The sequence below is a fragment of the Electrona antarctica genome (genome assembly GCF_951216825.1).
Source record: "Electrona antarctica genome assembly, contig: scaffold_25, whole genome shotgun sequence".
Lineage (NCBI taxonomy): Eukaryota > Metazoa > Chordata > Actinopteri > Myctophiformes > Myctophidae > Electrona > Electrona antarctica.
The window spans coordinates 388,701-397,334 of NW_027637034.1; the positions used below are offsets into that span (position 1 = coordinate 388,701).

At 44.9% G+C, this 8,634-nt stretch overlaps 1 long non-coding RNA gene across 1 annotated transcript; it reads left to right on the plus strand.

The window, feature by feature from the left end:
- The first annotated feature begins 1,927 nt into the window (after positions 1-1,927).
- LOC306919316 lies at positions 1,928-2,650 on the plus strand. Its single transcript, XR_013789512.1, has 3 exons — positions 1,928-2,120; positions 2,318-2,376; positions 2,587-2,650. It is a non-coding gene; the product is annotated as an uncharacterized lncRNA (long non-coding RNA).
- The last annotated feature ends 5,984 nt before the right edge of the window (positions 2,651-8,634 follow it).

An 8,634-nucleotide genomic window follows, 5' to 3' on the forward strand; every position in this document is an offset into this window, starting at 1 on the left:
GATTAACAGTTTGTTTATAACATGACCTATAGTGAGGGAGCTTTTCAGACACTTAGTGTCTGAAAAGCTCCCTCATTAATATACACTGACGTGACTTGACTTGACCAGACAATGTGCTACAAATGTAAGCTAATGTGTCACACACTAACCATTCAGCCCCAGTCATTTAAAGCATCAAAATAAACGCATCAACGAATGGATGAATATAAATAAAAGGCTCTCATGGGATTCGAAGTTTTGAACTGTCTTGCATCTGTGCACCAGTCAGAAGCATGTGCGCCATTCTACACACTATCTGTTATCAGCACCTTCCAATAGGGCCAATATGGCCATACTGGCATACTCACTGTTTCAATATGTCATTATCACCTATTGTGACGGGTGTCACTGATGTCAATGACGGAGGCGCGCCGTGTCTGGTGGCCTTGAGCCACGTGAGGCACCGCCGAGCGAGGCGCTAGCCGAGCGAGTCGCCGTGCCGAGCGTTGCGAAGGCCACCAGACCCGACTCAGCGCCGTCCGAGTTACGTCCCGATAGGCAGAGAATAGTATATATTAGTAGCCCCTAGTTTCCATGCGCCGATCCAATACAATAACTTTGTAGGCTACAATTTCTCTAATGTTTTTCATTGCATATTATAGTGTACTCTTTAGTGGGGTCTTCTCTATCCTAGCATTGACAATGTGACCATTAAGTCCTATATGTCATTTTGTCACCCGGTTTGAATGTTATCAGCCTATAATCAAGAATATGTGCATGATCAGGACCTTAATTGGAATAGAGCCAATATGTGATAATCACACATGCAACAAACCCATGTTTGCCACCATGGGAATTTAAAGTGCTAAAGTCTAAAGTGCAACACAGGGTCATTGTAACAATTGTAACAAAGCATAAAATATCATTTTTTATTTCATTCATCTGGTTATACAGTACAACATATTTAAAAAGTTGAACACAATTGACATGGGGAAGGAGAGAAAAAGAGGGGTTTGCTGTGTGGTTTGCTTCAAATCCACAGCAAACTACACTTGCACTACACAACCAGACACACTCACACTGGGTGATTAGGAAGATGGGTAAAGAGCCCTCCAGATAGTCCTCCCCCACAGTACAACTGTCCGCTCTTCTCTGAGTACACCAGAAATAACAAGTAAATTAGTAACAATTAACAGCTAATTGGCAGCTGGGTTATCAAAAAGTTAAATACAATACAACAATGATCTAATAATTCTAATAATCTAGAAGCACAGCAAGGAGCTAAGCCTCAACAGTCAAGGTCTGGTACATTGGTACTCAAGACTCATTGAAAGAGTAGGCCTAAACACACTGAACATTACATGACAGTACACCAGCCTTCAGTTAAGTGCGGTTTTGGCCCTAAAATGGCTTACAAACAAACTTCACTCGGTCCTCAACACTGAGCCTATGGGGAGGGCACCTTGTTCCCACAGAGGTCAGTGCATAGCAATAGACAAACAGGAATGACTGACTGGCACCTGGCTTAAGGGGAGGCAGTAATCAGTAAATGGTGAATTTTACATATATTGTGCATTTCATTCACACACACATTCACTACACCGATGACAGGCAAGGGCTGCAAGGCACCAACCTGCACATCAGGAGCAATTGGGGGTTCAGTGTCTTGCTCAAGGACACTTTGACACCAACTCTGGGGGAAGCTGGGATCGAACTGGCAACCCTGCGGTTACCATCCAGCCACTCTACCCCTGAGCCATTGCTGCCCGATCAGCGATCACTTACACCTGAGTAATTGGGGTGTGATTAACAAACATATATAAGGTGGTGCAAAACAAACAATTGTGTGGGAAGTAGGAAAGAGAGTAAGAGTAACAGAGCAAGCAAGCAAGCAAGCAAGAGTAACAGAGCAAGCAAGAGTAAGAGAGAGTAAGAGAGAGTAAGAAAGTAAGAGAGAGTAAGAGAGAGTAAGAGAGAGTAAGAAAGTAAGAGAGAGTAAGAGAGAGTAAGAGTCATGGAACCAGTGAAGTTCACCAATATCATGGAGTATAAACTCCATGGTCATCTGCCAGCGTCTGCCACCACAACACCGCAGGCAAAATTTAATTTCAAGAGGTCTGCTGCGCCGTATATGCTTAAGGGTATGTATTCTGTTACACTATCAATTCTACATAATATATTTGTCTTATAAAATTAGAAATGTAATGATTAGAATATCAAATATATAAATACAGAATTGATCAACTCTAAAACCGTGGTGTTCACATAAGCCTGAGTAGATGATCAAATGTCTAAAAGTATCTTGGACATTGAGATTTTTCTCATTCATTTGTACTAGATGGAGTCCTTCATTATCTCTGCCAGCGTCGCAAGACCGAGGACTCACACTATGCAAAGGTAAATGTGTTTCATGGTTACTTTTAGTGCTCAAACAATTGAATTGATCAAAAGAGGAATCTTAAAGGACCACTTTTAAACCTGTCTTCATATAGTGAGGATGAATGCAATTAGGCTATATATAAATCATATGAAGATGGGTTGAAAAGTGGTGAAGTGGTCCTTTCAGTATCTGTCAATCTCATCTCTATATGCTATTTACCTATGCAGGTGGTGTCATCGGCTGCTGAGGCCTCTGACATATTTCGGGAGTTCCATGCCAGTGATATCGGTGGTCACTGCGGTGTGGAGAAGACTCATGACGCAGTGATCCGCCGATATTACTGGCCTGGGATGCAAGCTGACATCCGCAAATGGGTAAGTTGGAAGGGTCAAGGTTCATCCAAATTAATATTCTTTGTACATGCTGGCCAATTTAGGAAAACAATGTCAAATTGAAGCATCAATTTAAATTCATGTGCTTGTAGATCACCTTCACTTACTGTTTGTGCTTGACCAATAAGGCCTGTGATATACATTAATGTTCATATCATTTGATTTAAGATCAAGGAGTGCCCAGCGTGCCAGGTCAAGCGGGGGAACCTCAAAGAGAAGGTGCAATACCAGCCAATCCCTGTGAGTGTTCAACTGAATATAGCATGCATCTACATTTGCTGAGATGGGCTACCAACATGTCTAATTGCCTTTATTTTTCAGGTTAAGGAGCCATTTGAGCTGGTCGGTATGGACCTCATCAAGCTTAAGACCACAACATCAGGCAACACCTATATTTGTGTCATGGTGGACTACTTCACCAAGTGGTCAGAGGCTTATCCCCTTCCAAACAAAAAGGCTGAGGTAAAATAAATGCATAAATAAAATGTTTTTGTTTTTTCTTTAAATCTTGTCTTTAAATGTTCTGATGAATTGAAAATGGAGGACTCTTATGTAAACAAGTCTTACTACTCTTATCGTCTTAGCAAATGTTGTATTGACCTGTTCTTCAGGAGGGGCGAGATCCAATTGCCATCGGATGGTATGCAGAATAAGTCAGTCGGCAATTGTATCTCGTCGTCTCTGTCTCTCCTGTACTTTTGTTGAACTGCACCCATTCTACAAACTGTTAATCAAATTTTCTATCAATCAGACGGTGACAGACTGCATATTGGACTGGTTCTACAAATTCGGGGCCCCCCAGCGGCTGTTAACAGATCAGGGGACCGAATTCCGGAACCAGGTACAACAATCAAAGCATTAAAGCAATTTAGCACAAACAATAGATATAAATGTAGGTATGTGCCAAATTTGGCACTTTACATTTGTATTGGTAAACTATTATTTGTTTCTGTGTATAGTTGGGGAGGGACTCAAACCGTTGATCGGAATGTTGTTAATTTCAGTGTTATGTATTTAAATATTATTGTGTCAAATGCGAATCCCCATTTATTCTTAATGGGAAATGTAATTTAAGGTGAATTATGGGCTGTGTGAAGCCCTCAAAATCAAGAGGAGCTTTTCCGCCCCATACCACCCCCAAACCAATGGGCTGGTGGAAAAGATGAATGGGACCATCCAGAGGTACGTTGCATACTGTCAACTTGTCAGATACACCTCCACAACATGACTGGTGTACATTAAAAGTGTCTGAATGTCTGCTCTTATGTTATGATATTTTCAGGTCTCTGACAGCGCTGTGCGACAAGCACCCCACACTGTGGGATAAATATTTAAAACCGACCATGTTCGCCCTGAGGACCAAAAAGCAATTTACCACCAGATTCTCCCCATATTACCTGATGTTTGGCAGGGAGGCCAGGTATCCCTCAGAGGTCCTGGAGGACTATAATGTAAGTGGCTCCATTGGCTCAGTTTAACCTCCTTTATACAAATGGACAATCTACAGAGATTGTGTTCTGAGAGGTCAATGCCAGTTGTATATTGATTTTCAGGGGTGGGCAACTTTGACGATGGAGCGGGCCACTATATTTCTACAAGCTTTGCTATATTTGAATTTAAATCCTGAATTATTGTTTTGCTATTTAATTGGAATCCTGAAAAGTAACTTATTTTATTTCAAATGCATTTAGTTATACTTAACTTTATGAACTTAAATGCAAATATGTTGAACATATACTGTCAATAACCCCACCTGGTGTTTTTGTACTATAGGTGAGTCCAGAAGATGTGGAGGGCCTCATGATGCGAGAGGAGGTCTCGGTGGGGCTGACAAAGCAACCTGCCATTTATGAGGCTGTGCAGGGCAATGTCCAAAAACAACAGGACAAGGTCAGGAAGAGGAAGCTCGAACAGGGCTGGGATGACGACATGGCAGTTGGGGATAGGGTCCTTACCTAGATATGTCCCTAACCGCCCCCCTCAGGTCCTCCACTGCTGGCCTGCTTGAAGTGCCTAAAAAAATTTGCACAAAAAAATATGGTGAGGCAGCTTTTTCCTTCTACGGCCCAACAGCCTGGAATAAATTACCATTCCAGCTCAGACACGCACCCTCTGTAGACATTTTTAAATCTCAACTCAAGACTCACCTCTTCACTCTTGCTTTTAGTTGAGTTTTAATATCTGCGTTCCTACTCTGTCCTGACTGATTTGCTTTTATTTTGTTCTTTGCCATTGTTTTATCATTTTAACTACTTGACTGTGTTTTATTGTATTCTATTTGTGTGTCCTGCCATGTGAAGCACTTTGAGCTGCATTTATGTATGAAAGGTGCTATACAAATAAAGTTTATTATTATTATTATTATTATTATTATTAAAAAGAACATGAGGGAGGATCAGAGGAAGGGTGGGAAAATGGCTGCAGAGATGCTGGGGCCATACACCATCACGGAGATAAAGGGGAAAGCGGTGTACTTGGTTGGGAACAAAGGAGAGAAGCAATTTGCTAATTTGGACCAGCTTTCACGCTACATAGAGCCAGAGGAGAGGATTCCAGCAATGCTAAAGCCAGCTGGAACCTTTCCTCTAGCTCGCCCCCCTCCACCACTTTGTCCTTTATCTCCTCCCCCTGGTCCTCACCTTCCCCAACTGTCACCCAGTCCCTCCAGCCCTCTTCCTGACCTGGGCCCTGCACAGCCTTCATTCAGCCCCTCTGGGCCTCCTCCTGCCCTCCACCACCCACCAGCTGCAGGCCCCTCCACTGACCCCCCACCTGCCCTACACCACCCACCATCCACAGGCCCCTCCACTGACCCCCCCCACCTGCCCTACACCACCCACCAGCCGCAGGCCCCTCCACTGACCCCCCACCTGCCCTACACCACCCACCAGCCGCAGGCCCCTCCACTGACCCCCCACCTGCCCTCCACCACCCACCAGCTGCAGGCCCCTCCACTGACCCCCCCACCTGCCCTACACCACCCACCAGCTGCAGGCCCCTCCACTGACCCCCCACCTGCCCTACACCACCCACCAGTCGCCGGCCCCTCCACTGACCCCCCACCTGCCCTACACCACCCACCAGCTGCAGGCCCCTCCACTGACCCCCCACCTGCCCTACACCACCCACCAGCCGCCGGCCCCTCCACTGACCCCCCACCTGCCCTACACCACCCACCAGCCGCCGGCCCCTCCACTGACCCCCCACCTGCCCTCCACCACCCACCAGCCGCCGGCCCCTCCACTGACCCCCCACCTGCCCTCCACCACCCACCAGCCGCCGGCCCCTCCACTGACCCCCCACCTGCCCTCCACCACCAACTAGCCGCCGGCCCCTCCACTGACCCCCCACCTGCCCTACACCACCCACCAGCCGCAGGCCCCTCGACTGACCCCCCCACCTGGCCTACACCACCCACCAGCCACCGGCCCCTCCACTGACCCCCCACCTGCCCTACACCACCCACCAGCCGCAGGCCCCTCCACTGACCCCCCACCTGCCCTACACCACCCACCAGCCGCCGGCCCCTCCACTGACCCCGCCCCCCCCCTTCCAAATTGGGCCATGGGGATGGTAAATCCCATTTAATAATGCAACATCAAGAATAATGATGCCCAATGTACAACTTTGAATGACTGAAATGTTCTATATTTCCAGTTCTCACAGCGATATGGACGGGGAGGACAACAGGCCAAATTCTGTGGGCCAAATTCGCCAGGTTCAAGGTCCTGACCTTGGATCTAAACAGCCTGGCACCTGGAGAGAGATTGCACAGTGAAGTAAGTCTTGTTTTGCAAAGTGCTCTCTTTGATATTAAAGTAATATTCAAGTGATTGTTTCTTTGTTTGTTTTTTGTAGATTGTGAACGCTTATCTGCAGTGGGTGGCCCGAATGGCCAACAGGCCAATAAAGGTCCTGTCGGTGGAGGAGACCACAAAAATGTGGAACAGTTCCATCAAGGGGGTGAAAAAAGTAAGGATAATGGTTGCTTTTAAAAGTGTTGCTTACAATCACACCATGTTAACAAATTCAATGATCACTTGCAGATTGATGCCCTGGAATGGGAGCTCATTGTGTGGGTAGTATGTGAGAAAGGGCACTACACACTGCTAGTAAGTTACCGTTAATCAATTCAAATTAAAACTTCAAAGGCTTAGTTGTAAATATAGTTGCATAAAGTATCCTATCTGCTGAAGGTCCTGTATCCCGAAGAGGACCGTGTGGTTTTCATTGACCCAATGGGTGCAGGTGAAGGGCAGCTTAAGCTGAAAACGCAACAAGGCAAGTAAATCAAGATTAATTGTAATGTTCAATGTTTTCTGATATGCAAGTAACACACTTTTTTTTCTTCAGAGCGTATATGCGCAGGATGCGTGGGTGAACCATTTCACGGCGGTGGCGCTGTGACACCATTCCCCATCCCCGCCAAAGGGATTCCACAGCATGTGGGGTGTTTGTGTGCAAAGTAAGATTATATATCCTAACAATGTAATACATTCTTAAAGAACACGGCTAACACTAACCTCACCTGTATTTAAGCTTGCAGAGATGTTGGTGTTGGGCACAAGGGTGGAGGAGGACCTGCTTGACATCGATGCTGTCAGATGCAGCATGGGAATCTCCCTCATGGAGAATTCTGGTAGGGTTCAATCAAATGTATTTCATCTTCATCAAACCAAAAGATTTGACTTCAATTAACTGAATGTGCAATTTAAATATTTTTGAATAGATGATCTGACACGTCTGTGTCGTTTTTGTGGGGAAGTCCACACGGGGACAGCATCTCTGGATGATTGGGGAGGAAACCATTACAGTTCTTTACATGGAGAGCACATGCTTTCTTTAACCAAAACAATGACAATATATCCATCTTCTTTCAGATTCAATGCGATACATGTGCATTGTGGTTCCACTGGGTGTGTGTAGGAATTACAACCACAAGTGGTTGTGCCCAGCCTGCAGATAACCCAGTGGAATCACAATGCCCATGTTGAGCATTTCCATTCCTTTTTTTTTTTTGAGGGGCGCTGTGGCAGCCAAGTCAATGGACTATATAATGTTTATTTGGGAAAGCCAAGTCAATGGACTGTTTATTTTGAGCACTTAAGGCAAGTCAATGGACTGTTTATTTTGAGCACTTAAGCCAAGTCTATGGACTAATGTATATTTAGAGCTTAACTGAAAGTCTATGGACTTGTTATGTTTTTGCTTTTGCGCCTGGCACCTTGTGGCATTGTTTGTGCGTGCCCCCAAAGACACCGCTCACTTCACATAAGTGTGTATTTTTTAGGGGTGCTAGCCCCTCCTATGCTCAGTTTTGTGTTTGTGTACCCCATAGCGATTATTTGATTGGCTGAGCATGGAATGTGAGGATAAAGTGAGGACAGAAAAGTGAGGACGCGAAAATATATGATGATAAGAGTGCTCCTCACTTTACACTTTTTTTTTTCTTTTTACTTTTGGGGCCTTTTTTTTTAGGGCCCAAAAAACATAACCCGTCTTGTGGCTCTTGACCTAGTCTGGACATGCAGACTTCTGCAAAGGTTACATTTTAATTTAAATGCAATGTTAGACAGATGCTGGGTTCATTGTTTACATTATCCTATGGTTTCAAAGTACAAATTCTAATTTGGATAGTATATTGTTTAGAGTAGACTGTCTTTGCTTTACCTGTGTTCCTAGTTTACTGAGGCAATATTTGTCTCTCTTGATTTGATGCATTTATCCCTACTAATTGTGTAAGGTTGTGTAAGTTCAACCCTACCAAAGTCAATTTATGGTGCATTTCTACACTGCCAATCGATGTCACCTGCTCCATCAGCATTGAGCAGACTGTAATCACTGTCCTGAGGTGATCATTAGCAATCTGACATGGCAATAATT